We start from the raw sequence: 21090 nt of genomic DNA on the forward strand, positions 1-21090 counted from the left end.
TTAAATTAACGGTGTAAATGTAAATTACTACGGTGATTAAATATAGGTAAACAAAATGTAGAGAAACAGGAGAGAGTTAATCATGCCTCATGCAAGAATCATTTTTCAACAGCTTTTATTACCAAATCACTACATCTCTAGTTCGTCTTCGCTTCGAGACGACGCCGAGTATCGATCCCTAGTGCATGCCCACATCTCTAGGTCGCATTTCACTAGCATAAGGAGTTTTAATAATACCGCGATCTCCGTATATTATCTCCCGCCTCGCACAAGTTCACATCACCGACGGTGGAGAGTCGTCGACACTGTAGAACAGACATTTTTGTCGCTACAGACCGCTCCGAGCATCAAGATCTAACTTTGTACGTCTACCATTTTGGGACCGGATGTTAATTCTATGCCTAATTCCTAAGTAGTGATTCTAGAATATTAACGAGTCAATCCGATTTTCACACGAAAGCAAAGATAAATCTCCCCTCGGTGGGGGGGGAATTAGCTCATCATCATAGCAGAATAATAAAACTTGGTCCGATACATTAAGTAAATAAATGCAGACGTAAATTAAACAAGAAAAGAAATGATCATATTAAGGGTAAAATAACTTCTACCAGATTAAGTCACACCAAATAAAAATGGCTAAGGTAAGTAATCAAAAAAAAAACTAAACGTGAGCTAAAGCATTAATATGTCAAGACTTTCATAATGAAGGCTACCCCTTCATATATATAGCTGATACAAGAGGACCCGCGAATATTTAAGGTTTTGTTTTTATGCTAATTGAATGGTTCAAAACCAAACTTTGTTTTCAACCTATTTTAAGTTTTGTCCTCTTTTAACATTTTAAGGTTTTGTTTTTAGCTTATGTTAATTCAAACCACCCGGTTGAATTGGCACGTCTTCTCTCTCTTGCCGTGGTATCAATTTGAAACCATCATTTGCCACCCGCTTATGCGTCACTCATCATGCCTTCCACCCGCAGAGTGTCCACTTAGTGGTCCAAAATGCGCCAAATTGGCGCTTTTACTACTTTTGTCCTTGGCTAGAAGTTCGCCGCCCGTCGCTATGGCAGCCTTCACTAGCCAACGCCTAAGACCTAGATTTATCCGATTTGAGCTTCGGAAGTTTCGCCTTTTGTATGGGGCCCGCCTTTGTAATCGGGTTCGCTTTTTTTTCGAAACTTCGCCTAGTCGCCTTTGTCGGGCTTTACGGGGATCGAGCGGGAATTCCAATATTCCCAGATTCTTGTACTTGGCGCTTCACTAGCCAACGCCAAGACCTAGATTTATCCGATTTGGAGCATCGGAAGTTTCCGCTTTATATGCAGGGCCCGCTCGCGACCGGTTCGTTTCTTTGGGAACTTCGCTCTAGTCGCTTTAAAATGATAAGTATATGAGAGAATAAGGTCTTGAGATATTTATACTAGAAAATCCTTTTTTCTTTCTTGCTTCTAATATGGTTTCCACACTTGGATTTTTCAAGCTTTTGTATTCCCTTTTGATTTGATCTTTGGGGAATTCTAACCTTGATATTTCTTTTGATTTTTTGGAAACATATTTCTATTTTCTTTTCTTTTCTTAAAGTACAATAACTCCGATTTTGATTTGTGACAAGGTTTTTCTCTTCATTTTTCTCAAGACTTCATCCTATTTCTCATACTCATCATCTAGGTAGGCTTATTTAATTGTGGTTACTAGATGGGTAATGATTTTTTGGTGAAGTAGAAAGGATTAATGAAAGGTTCATTAGGGCTTACTAGCGGTAAATTTTTTTTTCTACAGTCGCGATTTTTGGCTATATCGATCCAAAGAGGCCTAAATTCTCGCCTAGGATTTGGGTAGTGATCAAGTAAGTAGACGTGTGAACTTCTCTATTCGAAGAACTACTCCTCCGTGTCATTACTCATATATCATACATTTTGAGGCTTTTGGTTAGATTCTTACAGGATATGGAAACTTACTTGTCTAACCGTGGGTCCCAGAAACTTAAATAACGTGTACATTTAATGATAGTCAGTGCATGAATGCTCATGAAAAGATGTAAAAACTATTGCATACGTATTAAATTAAGTTTCTAAGAACAAGTCCTAATTTTGATGCTAGGGTGAGATTTCTTAATATTTTTCATCATAGAAGGAGAAACGAGAATTTGTCACTAAATACGTTTATTTAGACATTAAGTAACTATGTACAACTATGCATGCCTAGTTTTTGCAAAAGGTTCTCACCACCCCCAAACAGTCGGACACTGTGTCCTCAAAGTGTTAAGAGGAAGAAAGAGTATACCTGAGAGGCTTTGAGCAAAAATAAAGCTGACATCTTCCACAGAAATTTATTGTAACACACTATATATTATACATCATAAAAGTAGAAGCACACTGTTAGGTCACTTATTTATTTCACATCAAAACATAAAACAAATATGTACAAGCATCAACTCACATTGCCCCAACCTTGAACTGGGGGATAGTCCTTCCTTGCCTCGGCCCCTCAGAAAATGCCATTCCTTCTCGCATCCCGCCAATCTATCATAGCTTTCCAGACTTCACTCCACTTCCTTTTCTTTGCATTGTCTAGATGAGCTATCATTTTTTCATCATTAGGGAAAGAACGAACTTTCTTAAGATACCTTGCAGGGCGTGTCCATGTCCGAAATCGCAAGGAACGAATTATCTTGTTTGTTGGACACATAAAGTAACCTTTACCCAATCTGAAAGGTGGTGGCTGCAAACTTCGGGAAGTATGTCCTCACTATCCCGCATGCTTTATGCGGCGGGGGTGATGTAATCTTGCCGAAAAGACCCGAGCCTTCTTAAGATTCTCAATTACTAGTTCTCAGAATGTCGGGTGTGGTACGTTCTTTGGGCCAATGCATGGAATGTCTTACACGCTTCCTTTGATGCCGTGGAAAAATGCCAATCTCCCATGATGTTCGGAAGAATAAATAGCATGGCGGTTCCCACATTCATGGTCATCTTACCGCTAGTGGAATAGTGTATTCCGCCATCGGCCGCCTTCCGGCACGTTCTTTGACGTGGGCAAGGCCATCGCCATAGCGGGCAGCAAAATCTTCCATAGAGTAGTCATTAAGGTCATTCTCTATCATGTATTGGATGGGGAGATCCTGGCTGAAGAGGAGGAAGGTCTAGAGCCATAGCCACCGTTGGCTCATAAAGGCGGTCGGTGTTACCAATACGTAGTGTAAACCCATTCAACGGAAACCCCCGGACACCGGTAGATCTTCCATGTTATTATAAAAGTAAGCCGCCAAACCTCGGGGAGTATGTCCGCTCCGGTGTAGAATGAGAGAGTTCCATCCAACTCTTGAGTGATGTAGTCTCTCAAAAAGATGTCCATATGCCGGAGAATTTAGTAAGGAATGGAAAGATTGTTGGAATCATCTTTGGAGCTTCCATTCTGTGAAAAAATGTGACTGTTTAGACAAGGATAAACAAATATTAGAGCATGATGAAAATAATTAAGTAGAAACAAATTACCATACCTAAAATTAAAAACTAAAAGAAAATGATAAATAATATAAAATTGCAAAATTTAAATGGTTTTATTGGCCCAAGTAACGGCGAGGATCCTTATGTGGGAGGAATCCGTTTATAAGATTCTCTGTGCCGTCAATCCGCAAGTAAATGTTCTGTTGTAACATTTTGCTTTCTGTCACGGTAAATCTCGTGGTTCTCCATTATTAGAGTGTGATTTGCCAAGAATTGGTTGTGGGCGTGCAAGAATTGTGCTTGTTCCTCTTCTTTTATTGTCCATGAGGTCCCAAATTCAAGAAGGCTGGTGATAATAATGTTCGACGTTTGAATAATGTCATCCACCCTTGTTGAATTAAGCGAAGCCCTTCCATGGGATTAAATACGTTGCATAAGGCATTTTCAAGAAAGATGTTGTCGGTGGAACAATCTTCGTTGGTTCCTACACCGACATGGTTTTTGCAACGTCGGGGTTCCAGAACCCGTTCCTACATACTGAGTGAATGGTAAGAATGTTCGCTGTCCGAAGAGGTGTATGAGGAGAAGTACTAGAAAAACCCCAATGTATCATGATAAGTGTCACAATGGTTGGTAAAGGGGCTGCCTTTTTCCCGCACGTCGCGACATCGCATTCGGAGAAATTTTATAATGCAAAATCATTGCGGTTAGTCTGCAACACCCGTGAGTAAATGGAGGAGTGGTTTGGTTATTTCGAAGTCTTAGATGTGCCTAGGACATTATGAGCTACCCATTGGATCACAGATAATTGGTTCTTTTGTAAAGATCTCCGATAAACAATACGGTTTTCGGTTGTATTCGCCGTGAAGGATAGTTGCAAACATCGATGCGGATATTATCGAAAAGGTGAATCCGAAGGTGAACTCCTTGGTTTGTAATAGAATTTGAAGTACCTCCGAGATGATTTCCATAGTCAATTCATGCTCGCATCCGTTAGCACGACAAAGAATTGTCCGTTTTGGAAATAACCGCTTTTATAGAATAACAAGACCAATTCTCTGAATAAAATGTTTGCTTATGGTGTAACAGGTACCATCCTCGGCGTAATATTTCAGGTGTCAAAAAAGGATGAAAAAGACCATTTTGAAAATTTTTCCATAAAATTTTGCTCGGCACCTAAACTTCGAGTGAGGGCCATTAAAGATGGAGTGGTGAAAAATTATTTTGGAAAAAGGAAGTTAAATATTTTGAGGTGTCTATCCTTGGTATAAATAGCCACCCATCCGAAAATGTAAAAGATATCGTTTCGAGGTGTCACAGGGGTAGTTATACCGTGTATCTTCTAAGATATGCGCAAAAGTGGATGAAGTGTGGATGAGAAGAATGGGGCATGTGACAAGGAGTGCCCTTTGTTTTTGTTTTTTTTTTTTTTTTTTTTTTTTTTTTTCCGTAAGTAGAAGGACAAGGAAAATGTAGATATACTATCACAATAGGATGTAAGAACGTACAATGGTATGGAAACACAACATAATGATACGATGACTTAACTACAAACCTAAATATTAGATAGAATAATATGCCACATTAACAACATGACTATAACAAAACAACCTAGCATGAAAACTTGAGTAGCATATTCAAGCTGCTGCTGCTCAAACTTTTCTAGTGCATCCATGAATCTTGAACTTGGAGTGATCTAAAAACGTTTTTTAGAATAAGAAGTGTAGAGGGAAGAATAAGAAATGAGTGAATATGGAGGAAGAGGTGAACTTATTTATAGAAAGAAAAATTGCCGTTTTCTAGATCGTTTTTAGTTGTGGTTCATGACCGTTTTTTTTTTTTTTTTAATTTTCATTTCATTACTCGTTTTAACAAACGTGTTAGTGACGTTAAAATTTGTTGTTTAAGTATGACATATGAAATATATATATATATATATATATATATATATATATATATATATATATATATATATATATATATATATATATAATTTATTATTAGCAATATATGTTCCTACCTATATACTATAATATTAGGTATAGCTAATATAAAACTATCATCTACTATTAAGCTAGAAAGTGAAAACACGTAAATAAAATGTCTGATATAATATTATACAAGACCGGAAAAAATAAATCTAGCTACTGATGATCCTCTGGTGCTGTAGCAGAATCCTCGGGGGCTGCAGAAGAAGAACCAGGAGTCCTGCGACGTCGTGCGAAGACGACGAGCTCCGTGGAGGCTAACTGCTCCCCGGATATCACCAAGAGTATCCATCACCGAGCTCTGAAATCGATCTTTGCTCGCCATGAACATTCAATAAACCGGTTCCGGATTACGGTAAGCATCTTGTCTGAAAATGCGTCATGGAGGCTCTCATTTCCTGCTGGAATTCACCCATGCTGTCTGTCATCGACTCGTGGCGAGTGGTCATATCGGTCCTTAACTCGCCCAAGGTACGTCTCATCGATACCTGGCGAGTGTACATGTCTCTCAGACCAATTTGTTCACTGCCGCGTAGGGCCTCTATGGGTTGGGTGATCTTACTCATGGCAGTCTCATCAAAGTATGGTGGGTGAGAGGATCCTACGCTAGCGTGCTCGGCAGCCCTAGGTGCTGTGGGTTCCCAAGGATCTTGTATGCATTTCTTAAAGACTAGCATATTCTCATATTGTGGTATAGGGAGTAGTGGGGTGTGACGAAATCCCGGATTAATCATGACTTGCGTTACTAGAGCGGCAAGGGGCTGACCTAAGAGTGGCATGTGTGATAATATCAAAAAGAAAGGTAACGATCGAAGTTACCCTTTCGCTCTGAAGGATCGGAGAAGGTGGAGGAAGGTCTTGTTGATGTCGGAAGGCTTGAGGTGCCAATGGCGTTCAGTCCCGACCATTGAGTCACTGCTAGCTGGTTCGTTGCCGCCGCGGAAGGCCGATCTGGCGCATTTCCGTCGATGTTGTACTCTCCCTCGATAAAGCGTGTCGAGCATTAGGTCGTAAGTCCGTGGGTACCGCGACTCTTCTTTGAAGTCGATCCGTGGTCGACCCGATGGAATGCCCGTGATCCCGGAGAGCAACACCGGTGTGACTTCGTTGGCGCACACCCTCGACGGTGATCCAAAAATGGTCGCCATTAAAGCTTCCATTGTCGTAGAATTTCATCACCAAATCCTTAGAATAAAGCCCTCCATTGGCATATAACAAACTCTCCCATCCTCTAGAGTGAATTTCGTGATCAAAGAATGGAGCAAACATCCCGTTTTCAAACAAATTTCCAAAAAAAATTTCCACACAAATCCGTCTGTTTCCAGCCATTGCTGATCTAAGAGGGAGGATGGCTATGGATTATTGATGAGGGGGAGAATTGGGATGATCTGACGGAAGGAAATTTTGATCGGAGCTGTGAGGGTCTCGCGCGAGACCTGGTTTTAGTGTGGGCCTGTCTCGTGCGAGACTGATTCGAGAGGGGGCAAGATCCGGTTTTTTAGGAAGACGAAACGTGGATTTGTGACGCATGTGATCGGGTATTTTGGGTTTAAATGGACCGAGAAATCGATATTTGGGCTGGGCCAAAAATTTTCTCGAAGCCCAAATCAAGCCTAAAGCCTGATTTAAACCTAAAAATCTAAATGCGTACCCACGACTCGTTTGGACTCCGAATTGGACGAATGAGATATCGAAACGATCGGCACGAAAAATTCTATCCAATTATATGAGTCATTCTTGAAAGCCACAATTTTTTTTTTTTTTTTTTTTAGGAAAGTGTAAGGGTTTTATTTACATACAAGGGAGATATACATGAAAAACACTGGATGTCTAGGGGAGTCACTATCTTAAATCATAGACAACTGTCATGTCGGCTCTGGAGCGAACCCAATCCAGCCAGACTGTGGCTTCACCTCTATGTATTATGGGGTTAGGGGCAGGACGGTACCATCCTGGACCCGTCTTGCCACGGCTGATCTAATAAAATTGCCCTTTTTACATACGGCTATCCTCAAACCGCCCCAAGGTACTCAAAGTAACCAATTCTAGGGTTGGTCTGGTGGAATCCATTGCCCGTTTGTGTTCCAAGTATGCAACATCTGAGGTTTGACACGAATCCCTTGTGCAAAACTTAATGCAAAGGGAAAAGGTAACAAAATAAACATATGTACAAGGTGAGTCTTTTAACGTCAGATCCTCAAGACGAATCGAGTCTTTTAACGTCAGATTCTCAAGACGAATCCCATCCGTGGGAGAAAGCGGTAGCGGCGAAGATTATCCTGCGCGGTGGTGTTAGACAAAAGTATACCTTAAACTGGCTAGTATCGGATAGGAAGTCCGGCCTGGAAACGAGAAGGGTGTTTGGCAATGCATACACCAGCCCGTCCTTCGCGCCGCGTCGTTTACGAGCAAAAGAACTACGACCATTTCCTATTAAGTGATGAGTGAGACTTACACCAAATAATTAGCTGAAGTTAGCGAGGTAGAGAGTAGAAAAGGGAAGAGAAAGGAAGGAGTTGAAATTTTAGGTACCCATCGTTTACCCGAAAAGCACGTTTGCTTTCGTGTTCTGAGAATACATTTATACTCCGTTACGTAAAAGAGTTTTAAAATGGACTAAGGTTCCGGCTTGCAACCACACACTTCAAAAGAACTTTGGAGATCATAAGATAGAAGATGGCCCGGCTACCAAAATGGCGTACCCTTTATAGAAACAAGATCGAGTATGCCAAAACGAAACATCTAGTCGATGTAAAAAGGATTACGAAGAAGAGTCGTTCAACATCCGGTGGCGTAATTATGTGGTAATGTTTTAGGCGTTGTCCATTGACTTGAAATTATTTGTTATCTTTTGGATTAAGCAAAGAGATTGCCCCATAATGTTTCACGGTGACACAATGAAAGGACCGGACCATCGTGTTTTCAATTTACCGGGAAAGATGTGTAATCACGAGTTATGCAATAAAACTTTTTGGCCAATTTTAAAATCCTTACGCCAAAATGTGCTTGTCGTGCACTCTTTTCATATTAGCCTTGTAGGATTTTGAGAGATCATAAGCATCACTCGAATCTCCTCCGGCTCATTTAATTGCGGTTTTTAAACTTCTCTCACCTGATGATATTGTAATTGAGGCTTTTGATGATGCCCAAAAGGCCGCGATGCTCAAGTTCAACCGCGGCGGATGACAAGGTTTTCAAAAACAATGCGGTAAGGAGACATCCCTATAGGTGTCTTAAATGCTTGTTCGGTATGCCCACAAGGCATCCGATAAGCGGAGAGACCGATCCTTTCTTGATGGGTTGACAGCCGTTTTTCGGAATAGACTTTATCTCTGTTGGAGACTTCCACTTGGCCACTCGTTTGTGGGTGGTATGGAGTAGCAACCTTGTGAGTAACTCCATATTTCTTCATTAAAACCCAAAATTTTTGTTACAAAATGTGTACCCCATCATCGATGATAGCTTTGGGAACACCAAAGCGAGAAAATGTTTTCTTTTACAAATCTCACGGCGGTCTTATGGTCATTCGAGCGACATCGCGAGTGCCTCAATCCATTTGGACACATAGTCTACAGCGACTAAAATGTATAGAAAACCTTGAGAAATAGGGAAGGGTCCCATAAAATCAATGCCCCAAACATAAAAATTTCCACAATCAATATAGGATTTAGGGGCATCATATTTCGTTTGGTAATTCGACCTAAGTGTTGACAACGAATGCAAAAGCTACGCAATGTTAGGTGTGCATCGCGAAAAAGGGTAGGCCAATAAAAACCACATTGTAACACCTTGGCGGCGAAGTTTTCTTTCCACTGAAATGACCTCCGCAAGATTGTTCATGGCAAAGGATAATACGTCGGTGTGTTCCCGGTCGGGAATGCAGCGGCGAATTAGTTGGTCGAACAATACTTAAAGAGGTAGGGTTCATCCCGAATAATATTTTTACGATGGATAAGAACTTTTATGATCGGGGCGTGACCAAAAGGAGGGGACTTCCTCGGTAACTAGGTAGTTAACGATATCCGGCGTACCATGGAGATGAGAAAATAGAGTACAAGTATTTGTGCGGGAAGGAGTCACCGATAGCTTCAAATCACTATCGATGTCACCAACCGGTCTTGATAAATGGTCGGCTCGACATTTTTTCGGTTCCTTTCTTGTCTTTGAATTCCGGGGTGAATTCTTGTAAGAGAAGGATCCAGTAACACAATCGTTGTTTTCGCGTCCTTTTTCGCGAGTAAGTACCGAATTGCGGCATGGTCGATATATACTATGGTCGATGTTCCAACTAGGTAGGGGCTAAAACTTATCCAAGCATAGACAACAGCTAGGAACTCTTTCTCGGTTGTGGTATAATTACGTTGAGTGTCGTTAAAGTTTTACTAAGCGTAATAAATGACAACGGGTTTGTCGTCGGCGTCGTTGGCCTAGCACGGCACCAATAGCAAAGTCGCTAAGCGTCACACATCGATTCGAATGGTTGAGACCAATCGGGGGGTTGAATAATAGGAGGCGGTAGTCGAGGCGGTTTTAGTGTATCAAAAGCTTGTTTGCAATTGAAATTGAAGTCGAATCTGCATCCTTAAGCGGGGAGATTGGTTAAAGGTCGAGCAACTTTAGAGAAATCTGAATGAATCTCTGTAAAACCAGTGGGCCTAAAAGGCACGGATATCGGCGTGCGTGGGAAGGGTAGCGAAGAAATTTTAACAATTTTAGCTTTATCAACCTCTATCCCGTCTTTTGAAACAATATGACCTAGAACAAGTCCTTTGGTAACCATGAAATGACACTTCTCCCAATTGAGTACCAGATTTTTCTCCTCGCAACGCGTTAAGACTTTGGAAAGGTTGGATAAACAGTCGTTAAAGGAATTTCCGTAAATGGAAAAGTCGTCCATGAAGACTTCCATATAACGTTCCACCATATCACTAAAAATGTGAAGCATGCAGCGTTGGAAAGTGCCTGGGGCATTACAAAGACCAAAAGGCATTCGTCTGTAAGCAAAGGTTCCAAAGGGACACGTGAAAGTTGTCTTTTCTTGATCGGCGGGATCGATGACAATTTGGAAGTATCCGGAATAGCCATCAAGAAAACAGTAGTAAGCATGACCGGCTAAACGTTCTAGCATCTGGTCAATGAATGGGAGAGGAAAATGATCTTTACGGGTTCTGGCATTAAGTTTGCGATAGTCAATGCAAATTCTCCATTTCAAAGGAATGCGAGTGGAGATGCATTCACCATTTTCATTTTGCACAACTTGGAATGCGGACTTTTTGGGAACAACGCGTGGGCGGGACTAACCCGTCACTATCGAGATAGGGTATATGATACCCGCATCAAGTAAACGTAGAACTTCCTCTCTCACTACTTCCTTCATAGCGGGATTAAGGCGGCGTTGTGGTTCTCGTGATGTCTTTGTGCCGTCATCAAGATGTATACGATGCGTGCATATGCTAGGGTCTATTCCCTTGATATCATCTAAGGACCATCCGATAGCGGAGCGGTGTTCACGAATGACATGAATCAAACGTGTCTCTTCGTCTGTGGTCAAGTGAGCAGAAATTATTATAGGGTGACTACCATCGGAATCGAGATGTACGTACTTCAAATCAGGGGGTAGAGGTTTTAAATCCGGAGTTGGAGGATTGGGGATCAAGGATTCGTGAGGGATCATCTCTTCAATGGAAAAGAGCGAATCCGGTCCTTCTGAATTAGTTTGCACTGAAGCATTAGGGTCAAATAGTGGTACTGACTCTAATAATGCATGGACATCCCTTATGTACGAGTCATCGTCAAACTCCGGATTATCAAAAGAAAGAAATTGGTGTATCTCGTCTGGGGGAAAAGAGTTTGCGAAATAATCATGCTCCAGACTATCAACCAAGCTAATCTCGCCCTCCATTATAGGATCGGGAAACTGTTTCATTAATTTGAACACGTTGAGTTAAATGAGAAAGGTTCGAAAAGACAATGTCATTGAACCGTCCTGACAATTTATAAGAGCGTTGGCAGTTGCAAGGAAAGGACGTCCCAAGATGATAGGGATGGAGTCACAGGCTACTTCAGTATCTAGAATGACAAAATCAACTGGATAGTAAAAATCTTGGACCTTTACTATAACGTTCTCTACTATGCCTTTTGGGTACTTGATGGAAGCGATCCGTGAGAGTTGTAGAGTCATATTGGTAGGTTTCAATTCATGAAGACCTAACCTGCTTAAATAAGTAGTAGGGAAGTAGGTTAACACCGGCACCTAGGTCTAAAAGCGCGATGGCGGTATACTTGTCGCCCGTGCATGGTACGGTTAATTCGACACGGGTCCTGTACTTTACCACACCATTGGTAGTGGTAATCGAGCGGAAACTTTCGATGAGGAACGCTTGTTGAGGTACATTAAATGCGTCGTTTGGTGGTGCACATGTCCTTCAAAAACTTGGCATGCTTGGGCAAATGCTTTAAGCGCATCTAGGAAAGGTAAGTTTATGGTCAAATTTTTGAAGGTTTCACGGATCTCATCAAAATGTTAGTCATGTTTGTTCTTTTTACCAAACGGGCGGGGAACGGAGCTTTTGGACGGAATCGCGTACAAGGATCAATGGTATCTTTTCCTAGGGGCGTAGGTGTAGATTTTGATGGTACAACTTAAATCCGTTATAGGTTCGCGAGGTATGAGTTGGAAGGGCGTTAGTCGTCGCTGGCTTCCGTCGATTCCTCGTCGGCATCGTATATTATTGTCGATGGTTCGGCCGGAATGAAGAGTGGTAATGGCATTTACCTCACCACGGCTTGGATTACTAGGTCTGGTGCATTGTTGAGTTCAAAGGCGGTGTTTGTAGGCTTAGGGTTTGGAACCTGCTTGGCGGGGAACCGCGCCTTTGACTTTATCCCGAGCTAACACTGAAGAGATTTGTTGGATAGAAGCTAGGATTTGATTCTATTGATTCATGTATGTCGGGGAAAGTTTCAGCCGTTTTATCGGGCTATGGATTGTACTAAGGGAGCGGCGGGAACTAGTTCTCGGTTATTATTCACGGGTTGATTTTGGTAGCCATATCCTTGGTTAAGCGGGAACAAGGTTCGCGGTTGTTTTGGTATCCCATATTTGCGTTGTTGGGAAAAATTACTTTGCCCTTGCTGAAATTGTGGAGGATTTCCTTGACGATAGGAATTGTAGTTCGGGTGGTCGTCTGAGAACGTTGTTGCCACCAAGGAGCTTGTTGTTGGGCGAGGGGTGCCCAAGCTAAATTCGGATGTTGTCGCCAAGGTGCATTAGGGATGTTGAAAGCACAAACCTCTTCAGCAGGTTGGGGAGGACACTTTCGTATACCAAAGGACAATAAGAATCGGTGCTTTCGGGACTTAAGCAAAGAGGGCATGGGGAAGCGTTGGCGGCCATGACTGTTTGGGTTTTTGTTCATTTACTTGTACGAAAGAGCATCGACCTTTTGTTTAAGGATTCGATTAAAGTTTTAATTCGGATCGGTTTTGACCTCGAACATAGACGTAACTTTGGTAGGAGTGTCTTTAGAAGATTTAGAAGAATCGGTGTTTCCCCAATGGGTGCCATGAGGCTGTTTCTCAAGAAAAGTGTATGCTTCATGGCGCCCTTGTCCATGAAAACAACCGCCGTTCATGATATCTAATGTTTCCTTTTGATGGTCGAGAGACCATTAAAGAATGAAACGGACTAATCAACGGTGTCGAGTTGATGATGGGGACATTAGAAGTAGATCGATAAATCTGCTCCACGCTTCGAAAAGGATTCACAGGGTCTTTGGCGAAAAATTGAATCTTTTGAAGCATTTCGTAGTTTTCTTACGAGTATAAAACTTTATCATGAATGCTTGAACAAGTTTGGCCCATGTGTCAATGGATTGGCGCTTGTCCGGGAGAGCCAAACCGAAGCTTTATCGGCTAAGGTGAAGGGAAACAACCTAAGCAAGACTTGTTCGTTGGTAGCGGTCGGATGGCGAAAAGTGGTGACTACTTGTTGCATCCGGCGAAGATGATTGTATGGTTTTTCATGGTCTAAACCATGGTAAAACAGGTAACAAACCCGAAAATGTTTGGCGGAATCTGAAAATCACCTACAATCGCGTCGAGTTTAATGCGAGAAGCGTGTCCTTCTGTAAAGGCGATATAAAAATCGAAAGGGTTTCTCATTTGTGAGATTTTCTTCACCATAATTAAAGGGGATAATGGAAATGGAGATGTTTGACGAGGTTGATTCACGGAGGAGGAACTATGCCTAGGAGATAACATAAACAGTTGTTTCTTGTATTTTTCGACGATGATATGTAAGTTCTAATTCCTTATGTTTACCGGACCGTAGTCTCATACAAATATGAATTTTAATTTAGTGCTCATAAGGAAACTTAATAATGACCGAGTTTTTAGAAGTTAGGAAGGAGGAAGTTGAAGCCGCGTCTTCACGAAGCGAATTGCTAACTTTCGGCGGGGAAGCTAGGATAGCGTGTGAATATTCCGGCAACCCACGTTACGAGAGAATTGAGGGAGGTTGTTAGTGCTATACGTTCCTTAATTAGGCAACCTCAATTTTTTCAAGTTTCCTAGGCAATGGAATAGGATGATGATTTATGATGGTGTATTATCTTGGGGGTGTTATTAAGATGATTTAGATGAAATTTTTAATTACTATGATTTTTTTTTTTTTAATTTTTAATTTTTTTAATTTTTTTTATTTTTTTAATTTTTAATTTTTTTTTTTTATTTTTTAATTTTAATTTCGATTAGTGTATTATGGAGACTTGATTACTGAAATATGCAATTAAAAACGATAGATGCCAAAATAGAAACTAACTAACATATACTAGTTTACGCAGAAAGTCTACCCATGCAAATCTATATTACCTATCGTGCAACTATGTGTAAGTTATCGTGAGAGTTAGGGAATGTCAAGAACGAACTCATGCAATTGAATACAGCGTATGTGAATTGATGTAACATACACATACAAAAATATTCTAAGCAAGTGGTTTGGTGCTACGATATATCAAAATATATACTGAATCATATTAATTGTGTTACGTGAATATGTGATGACGAACCACCTTTACATGCACAGAGTTCTCATTCCAACATACAAATATACGAGGTAAAACAGGTTATAGCAAATAATATCCTCGACAAAGTTTGAGGAGTTTAAGAGTTTGAAACCTGGCGTCCCGCGATTCCTCGTATAGCGATCGACTACTCCCAAGCTTATGCTTACTAGAAAAAACAGGACCAAAGAGCCCAAAAGAGTACTGAAAAGGAAAGTGGCCTGTACCTGAAAACCGGAGTGTTGATACTCCAGGTTAGTTTCGCGTGCTTACTAATTCAGTCTCGTCCGAGACTCTTTTGTCTGTTTAGTACTTCAAATTCCTACGAATTACTTAGACGTGCTAATGAAAATAAACAAAACTTGGCTCCGCGGTTATTTGTTAGTAGAAAAAATTACGGTAAAGAGTTAGTATTGTAACAGAAATGAAAATTAAAAAGATGATGAGGTAAGGGAGGGGTTTTTATGGATGTATTCCAGTTATTACGTTAAGTCCAGAGTCCTTCGGCGTGCAGCGGCGCCATTTGATAAAAACACAAATTTACAAACGTTTATCGGCTTTCAGTTACTTATTTCTTAAGTCCGAGGTCCACAGTCCAAAGTCCGAGGTCCACAGTCAAAGTCCAAAGTCCAAAGTCCAACGTCCGTATAGTCGTACGTTTTAGTCAAGTTACCTTACTCACGTGGGATTGGTAGGATAGGTCGAGTAAGGGATCGTCCAAACCTTAGGGCTCGGATAGGTTCACAACTGGAATTACAACTTTAAGTGAGTAGGATTTTAGGTTTCTTTTTAGTTGGTTTTAATTAAATTAACGGTAATGTAAATTACTACGGTGATTAAATATAGGTAAACAAAATGTAGAGAAACAGGGAGAGAGTTAATCATGCTCATGCAAGAATCATTTTTCAACGGTTTTATTACCAAATCACTACATCTAGTTCGTTAGTCTCGTTTAGACGGCGTCGAAAGTATTGATCCCTAGTGCATGCCCACATCTCTAGGTCGATTTCACTAGCATAAGGAGTTTTAATAATACCGCATCTCTCGGTATATTATCTCCGCTCTCGGCAAAGTTCACATCACCGTTTGGGCCAATTGAGAGGTGCGACACCGAAGAGTCGTCGCCGAGACATTTTGTCGTCGCCGAAGGAAGACCTTTTTCTGAGCATCGACACTCTAACTTTGTGCAGATCTCCGATCATTTTGGGACCGGATGTTAATTCTATGCCTAATTCCTAAGTAGTGATTCTAGAATATTAATGAGTCAATCGGATTTTCACCTGAAGGCGATAACCCTCCCGAGGGGAATTAGCTTCATCATCATAGCGGGAATAATAAAACTTGTTTATACATTAAGTAAATAAATGCGGACAGAAATTAAACAAGAAAAGAAATGAAGCTGTTATTAAGGGTAAAATAACTTCTTGTATTAAAAATTCTTTGAAATAAAAATGGCGGAAGGTAAGTCTTCAAGAAAAACTAAACGTAGCTAAAGCATTAATATGCTGAAGACCTCATAATGAAGGCGACCCCTTCATATATATAGCTGATACAAGAGAGTGACCCGTGAATATTTAAGGTTTTGTTTTTATGCTAATTGAATGGTTCAAACCAAACTTTGTTTTCAACTGTTTTAAGTTTTGTCCTTTTGCCATTTTAAGGTTTTGTTTTTAGCTTATGTTAATTCAAACCACCTAGTTTGAATTGGTACGTGTCTTCTCTCTTGCCAGGTGGTATCAATTTGAAACCATTATTTGCCACCGCCTATCTTGACTCATCCTTCGGGCCCAGGGAGTGTGTCCACTTAGTGTGTCCATGGCGGTCCAAGAAAATTGGCGTTTTACTACTTTTGTCCTTCAAGCGCGAGTTAAATTAAGCCGGTCGCTATGGCGCCTTCACTAGCCAACGCCGCGGCACCTAGATTTATCCGATTTGAGCTTGGAAGTTTCCTCGCCTCTTTGTATATGGGCCCGCCTTTGTAATCGGGTTACGTTCTTTTGGAAACTTCGCTCTAGTCGGGCTTTGTTGGGCTTTACGGAGATTGAGCGGGAATTCCAATATTCCCCGTATTCTTGTACTTGGCGGCTTCACTAGCCAACGCCGGCACCTAGATTTATCCGATTTGAGCATCGGAAGTTTCCTCTTCTTTATATGTGGGCCCGTTTCGCGACCGGTTCTCGTTCTTTTGGGAACTTCGGCTCTAGTCAGGCTTTGTTGGGCTTCACGGGGATTGAGTGTGAATTCCCAATATTCCCGTATTCTTGTACTTGGCAGCTTCACTAGCCAACGTCGGCACCTAGATTTATCCGATTTGAGCATCGGAAATTTGCTGCTTCTTCATATGTGGGCCCGTTCCGCACTGGTTCTGTTCTTTTGGAAACTTCGGCTTCACGGGGTCGAGTGGGAAACTCCAAATGTTCCCGTATTCCTGTACTTTGATGCATGTTTTATCACTATCTTCATTTTAATTGCGGAAACCTGCAAAAGTACGAAAATATAATTATTACATGATTATTAAACACATAATCGACCAAAATGCTATGTCCCTCGGGGTTTAATATTACAGTTTTAGGTGCTTATCAATGCCGCTAGTGCTTCTTTATCCAGTAGATCCGCAGAACCGGTAAAGCAATTTTCCCTGGAGATTCTGAATTGCAACAGCTCCTCCACATTTTCAGGTTCGCTTTTGATTGCCTTTCTCGTTTTTACTCAAGATTTGTTCTTGGTAATGTGTCTAATTCTTCTGCATGCTGATTCAGGCTACTTGGCACTGATTGTTCTGTCGCACTATTTAGAGGTATGTTTTCCAATATATCAGTTAATACTCACATGCAGATGTATGCCTGAAATAACTGCTTATGTGTTTTTTTTTTTTTGGTCGTTTTTTGTATTTTTGTCCCGTAGACGCAAGATTCGCATAGCTTTGGGATGAGGCTGCAAAAACCGCAAAGATACTTGAAGTTGTGCCGTAAATATGCAAGTTTTTCTTATATCCATAAATTCAATCGGATCCCGCTTTCATGTTAAATGCTCATTTCTTATATCTGATTTTGGAATATAGGATGACAATTTACCACTCTACCCGATATGGCTCACGCACTATATTTAGTGCTTTATGTTGAGTTGTATATTTATATTATATCTAAGCGGTTAAGTGCCATCCTTTCAAAACTCATTCTTAACGAAAGTAACACGCATAAACATAATATCACCTCGATTAATTTTATACGGTGTTAATAGCATGATGCTACAATTATGGCATAACCCATCTTTCCCCGATTCATATGCACACCATTTGTTGCTACCTAGGAAAGTAACTAAGTAAGCCAATAGTTGGCGATAACTCGTAACACAAAAGCTACCAGATACTAGACTTTTGGCACTGGAGTCAGGGCGGGCATGCCTTCTTGTTATATAAGAAGAACATGTGAACTGGCGATCCGATGTACGGAATAGGCATTAGTGTTGTATACATAGGAAACATTGCCGTCAAGGTAATTAATGAAATGTTATTGTTTGTTTATTGGTGTTGTTAAGCTAAAACTTTACTTGTTTGTTTGTAGGGGTGTGAAAGTGCACTTTCATGCATTCAGGCAAACAATGTTGTTTGATTTTGATTGCTTCAAGGTGCGCTTTTTATTTGCTTATTTTCGTGAATTTAGTATCTTATACTGTATCGATTTTTGCTTTATTAGCTAATTTGCTTGAATTTAGTATCTAGGTACTGTTTTGATTTTCCTTGGTTTAAAAGTGCGTTTTTTATTTTCTTGAAGTTCTTGGTTTAAAATAAATTATTGAAGGAACTTGTGTTCTTAGATTTAGGGGTTTTCTCTTGCTAATGGTGCGTTTTTTCGGTGATTTGGGTTTTTGTTTGGAATTCTAGTTTACAAGATGTTTGAAGAGATTAACACTTTGTTACAATAGGGCGTTGTCTAACTCCATACTTCAGTTTCTAAAGAATCATGGTGATGTTTAACAACTCACAATAAACATTGTGAGAATTATTAAAAAAAAAGACTAAATAAAAAATAAACAGTGAGAATGTTGTTTGGTTGCTTTTTGGCCTTTCTTACTTTGTTAGTAAACAAGATTGAAGTGACTGTACTAGTTGATTAATATTGATTGTAATCTGATAAAATCTTATTTTATTTTGAGAATTGGGGTTTACATTGGAAGTCCATTTTCACATTACATTTGAGGCTAGTGTTGGAATTGGTGTAGGTGCTAGCAAATTCGATCTGGTTTGTGAATTGGTATGTATTGGTCTATGGGTTTGGTTTCACAAGCAGTTCATGACGGTGGTTGCCATGTTTGGCCCACATTCCTTTAGTGGCATGTCTGTTCACTTAGAAAGCCCTTAGGCCTGCTTTCTCACAATTCAAGGAGCATAAAACTAAATTAACAAAAACCAAAAGCTTGCTACTTTTCTGGTTTCTTCTTGAACCATATGTTTCAATACTTTTTATGCACCGATTTTATGTAATCATTGTTTATATCGTTGCATGAATTTAATTAGTATGATATTCATTATTTGTTTTGTGATTTTTTTGGAATTAGATGGGCTTTGTGGAGCGGCACTAGGATTTATATGAGTGAAGCCATCATCACTAGTGCTTGTTATTGCATTTTGAAGATTCAGGATTGTTTGGAAAATCGTATAGAAATTTGTAACCCTTAGTAAATCTGAATTTGTAACCCTCAAAACTCTTTTAAAGTTATATATATGGTTTAATGAATATAGTATTTTTTTTTAGGCGTTTGCTTGTGTTTATTTTACTCGTCAAATGGTATGAAAAAACATTGGTAATTTTATTTGCTTCTATATGAAACTAGGAGGTGCAGGTTCAGGGTAGGAAAAAAATTAAAATAATTTTTTTTACTATATCAACACATTAGTAACGGTTGTAAACCGTTGCAAAGTAAAAAATAGTACCCATCTATAATCGTTACAAATCAAACTACGCAACGCTTTTTAACCGTTAGTAATTGTCATTTTGCAACGGTTAATAACCGTTGAAATTTTAGTTTGCAACGCTTTTAACCGTTAGTAATTGTCACTCTGCAACGGTTAATAACCGTTGAAATTTTGGTTTGCAACGCTTTTTAACCGTTGCAAATATTTCCAACACTTTACCTACGCCCTATTTGCAACGCTTAAAAAGCGTTGCGAAAATTATTAGCAACGGTTTTTTGCCGTTACAAATAGCCTGTTATGGTGTAGTGATTCCTGATCAGATGTAGATGAGATTAGTGCTCATGAAGGGTAATTGACTGAAGAGATGTGGAGTCATCTGAATGTACTGTGTAGCCTACCGCCAATGGCATATGATTTGTCATACCTAGATGAGGTGGTGTGGTGAATATATACGTGATAGAATGCCAACGCCGGTGGGTACCGGTCATGCTATTGGTGGGGTGCCGAGAGCTCCAGGAAGCGCAATCTTTAGCAGTAACCCTCCCCGTGGCGCATGATTACCTAACGTGGCAAGGGAGGCAACGCCAAAGGTGCATGGAAGGCCCCCCCGAAGACTGGCTACCCGTCACGTATCGTATGTGCCACCGGTTTACACGTGGGAGCACACCGAAAGTGTGAGTTCCAGGGTTGCATCCAGTAACCATTTGAATTCTGAAAATAATGTTGGAACTCCTCTTGGACATAACTTTACCACAGGTAACTCATAGGTGTGGGACCAGTGCATTTCTTCAAAACAATTTACTTTGCCACTCGAAAACAAAAGCTGACTCTAATTCTCTTTCCAGGAACAGTGCCTAGTCCGTCGCACAGGAGGAATCTTATTGTCAGTAGCTCAGAGGACGAGGAGGAACCAGATGTCCCCAGAAATGATCGAGGGAAGGGTGTGCAGTTGGGAAAAACACCACCCCATACTGTTACGACTTTTGGGTCAGTTGCCACTAGTTCCACTGATTCTGGGTTTCTTGTTAGGAGCGGTGGGCCTTTGAGAGTACCCTTATATATAGTGCCTATCAGTATTATGATACCGACCTTTGCTGTAGATAGGTCGCGTGGATCCGATGGTTGTTTGGTGTCACAATGTATATGATACAGGAACATAAGTATTAAATTCCACGTCATATGGATCCCGTGGCCGCCGCTCTGCCTATCGACAATTTCCAAATCCGGATCACGCGCCCCTAAAGCAGTCGCTTGTGCCACCATCTGAGGAGATTCTCAAAGCGATTGACACGCTAAAATGGGATTTAGACTAGGTAAACAAATGCACATGAACTTGAAAATTTATTAGTAAAGAAACGAGTCAATATGTTAATATTTATATTGAATGGAGCTACGGGTGTTAGCCACACGACAGTATGAGAGCCATAAGGAGGAGAATGCTCGCTTAACCAGAGATATTGCAGCGCGAGATGTGGAGCTTGATGCACTGAAGGAGGAGTTATCCCGTTATCGTAATAGTGCTTGTACTATTCTTGTCGTAGTTTAGATTTGGTGTTCATGTTGAACAGTGCTTGAACTCAGTCAATAAGTTGGATATGTCGAATGTGTGACCATCCTCATAAAATATTAGACGGTGGTCTACCGTTGCCGCAACTATATCAATGCAACTAAGCCACTTGA

The 21090-nt window shown here is 40.6% G+C and overlaps 2 long non-coding RNA genes across 3 annotated transcripts in view; both read left to right on the forward strand.

Annotated features, from left to right (window-relative positions):
- LOC147525638 (uncharacterized) overlaps positions 1 to 17463 on the forward strand; it is a 34947-nt gene extending 17484 nt beyond the window's left edge. Inside the window, exons 2-4 of one of the 2 annotated variants that reach the window (XR_015192887.1) lie at positions 17088 to 17173; positions 17255 to 17292; positions 17400 to 17463. This is a non-coding gene — a long non-coding RNA (uncharacterized LOC147525638). Of the gene's footprint in view, positions 1 to 17087; positions 17174 to 17254; positions 17372 to 17399 lie in introns of those variants that run through there. The other variant, XR_015192885.1, reaches the window with a different exon arrangement.
- Positions 17464 to 18050: 587 nt separating this feature from the next.
- On the forward strand, positions 18051 to 19246 carry LOC147525639 (uncharacterized). The gene is made up of 2 exons (XR_015192892.1): positions 18051 to 18122; positions 19053 to 19246. It is a non-coding gene; the product is annotated as an uncharacterized LOC147525639 (long non-coding RNA).
- The last annotated feature ends 1844 nt before the right edge of the window (positions 19247 to 21090 follow it).

The sequence above is a fragment of the Coptis chinensis genome, chromosome 1 (genome assembly GCF_015680905.1).
Source record: "Coptis chinensis isolate HL-2020 chromosome 1, ASM1568090v1, whole genome shotgun sequence".
In the NCBI taxonomy this organism is placed as follows: domain Eukaryota; kingdom Viridiplantae; phylum Streptophyta; class Magnoliopsida; order Ranunculales; family Ranunculaceae; genus Coptis; species Coptis chinensis.